Here is a 1979-nt window from a genome sequence, read left to right as displayed (position 1 = left end):
TCAGTAGCCTGCCTGCTCCTGGTAGTAGAGGGGTACTCCAGGGCCTTCCCTGGGTTTGGGCAGTTGCTGGCTAACTCTGGAGCCCCGTCGGCCACTGGCTCTTGTGGGCAGTACTTGGGGTCATATATCTGCCAGCCCAGGCCAAAACCTGGCCACGCTGGTTGGCACCTTGCATGTAGCCCATCTACAGAGATGTGGAGTTGTCACACTTGTCAGTCCCCAGCTTGGTATCACAGATGTGCCGCTGGGTCCCAGGAGCCATCACGCCCACCTGGCTGGCACACGTTTTGGTGCCCATTTGCAGGCTGATGAGTGGTCCATGGGTGGCAGGAGATGGTTCTTGGGGTAGTACAGATGTCTTTTCCTGCCATATGCTGTCATGCGTGACTGGCTGACACACCTGTTGGTGCCCATCTGAAGCCCAATGACTCACTGGCCCTCCTTGGTGGCGTCATCAAAGTTCCACTCCTGCTTCTCTGAGTACTTGATGCCTATGTCCCCACCAGTCTGTGAGCTTTGTCTTGCCTTTTCCTGCCACAGCCGGAAGAGACACCTGCACATGTGTCATGTTTCCACTCTCAGACAGGTCATTCGCCTTGAACAGGTCCACAGAGTTCGTACCATAGCTGACCATGATCTTGGTGAAGTTGGAGAGATTCTCCAGCTGGTGCCAGTTTTGCATGGAGCAGTTGATCTTGAGGACCAAGCCCAGATGTAGCTTATTCATGAGTGTGCACAGGATAATTCCATCCTTCAGGCCCTTCTGGAAGTGGAGACCCATAGACAGGCCTGTGAGTACCTCGATCCAGCTGCCTCCTTTTGAGGGTCATATTTGGACAAGAGCCGGTTCTTGACCTTTGCCGAAAGCCTGTACCAGGGCCCCTTATTGACCTGCGTGGTGGCCAATTACAATGTGATGATTTGATATATGTGCACATTGTGAAAGGACTCCCCCCTCAACTAATTAACACACTCATCACCTCACATAGTTACCTTTTTTTTTTTTTTTTTTGGTGAAAACATTTCATTTCTACTCTTTCAGCAACTTTTAGTTATACAAGTGTTATCAACCAACTGTAGTCACCATGTTGTACGTGAGATCCTCAGGTCTCATTCATTTGGTAACTGTACGTAATTCCTTTATTAAACTCTCAATTACTCAGTTTGAGTGTGTCACCTGGTTCCTGCCAGGACCCTGGGTGATACAAGCTGGTCTTGAACTTCTCCGTGTCTGTACACAGTGGGCCAATGTCTACAGAGGTGGAGGAGGAATGGAGAGAGATGCATCATCCACACAGCATCGTTCACATGGGAAGACAAGAGACACATTCTCAAACACGCAGGAATTCTCTCACATATCCTTCCTGAAAAAAATCCAGTGTCGTCATCTTCTGTGTATTTGGAGAGTCATGTGACCTTATTTAATCCTACCAGTCGGGTAGATGATCTTCAAAGGTAAGACAGGTTCAAATTCTCCCGGATCTCCAGTCCTGACCCAGGGCCTGGCAGAGAGCAGGAGCTTATTTGTGTTGGCGTGATGAAGGAATGTAATTCAGAAATTACAATGTAACAGGTCATTGGCCCCAAGCCCCTGAGATATATGGGAAGCCCTCATCTGAGTATGACCTGTGTTCAATCCTGTGCAGGTTTCAGGCTGCCTTGGGTTAAGGGAAGGCAAGTCAGTGCATAAGGAAGAGAGATGTCAAGACATGGGCAAATTAATCCACCCTCACCGCACACACTCATACAAAAATATGAGTCACAATAATAACTGTTTCTCAAGCTGGTCACTATGAGAAGGGATTGACATGCATGATCTCATCTAGTCCTCCCAGCAGCCCTGTGAGGTAGGCACCATGATCAGCCCCATTCACTGGTAAAGAACCTAAGGCTCAAAGCCGTCACAGCTAGTGAGAGATGAAGCTGGAATTTGGGTGTGAATGTGCTAGACCTCAGAGCCTGTGCTCTTGAGGCCTGTC

The 1979-nt window shown here is 49.1% G+C and overlaps 1 pseudogene; it reads right to left on the bottom strand.

Moving 5' to 3' along the window:
* LOC107542077 (calponin-2 pseudogene) lies at positions 1-900 on the bottom strand (annotated as a pseudogene).
* Between the last annotated feature and the right edge of the window lie 1079 nt (positions 901-1979).

This window comes from Miniopterus natalensis, chromosome 7 (assembly GCF_054644295.1).
Source record: "Miniopterus natalensis isolate mMinNat1 chromosome 7, mMinNat1.hap1, whole genome shotgun sequence".
Classification (NCBI taxonomy): domain Eukaryota; kingdom Metazoa; phylum Chordata; class Mammalia; order Chiroptera; family Miniopteridae; genus Miniopterus; species Miniopterus natalensis.
This window is presented reverse-complemented; position numbering and strand designations above follow the sequence as displayed.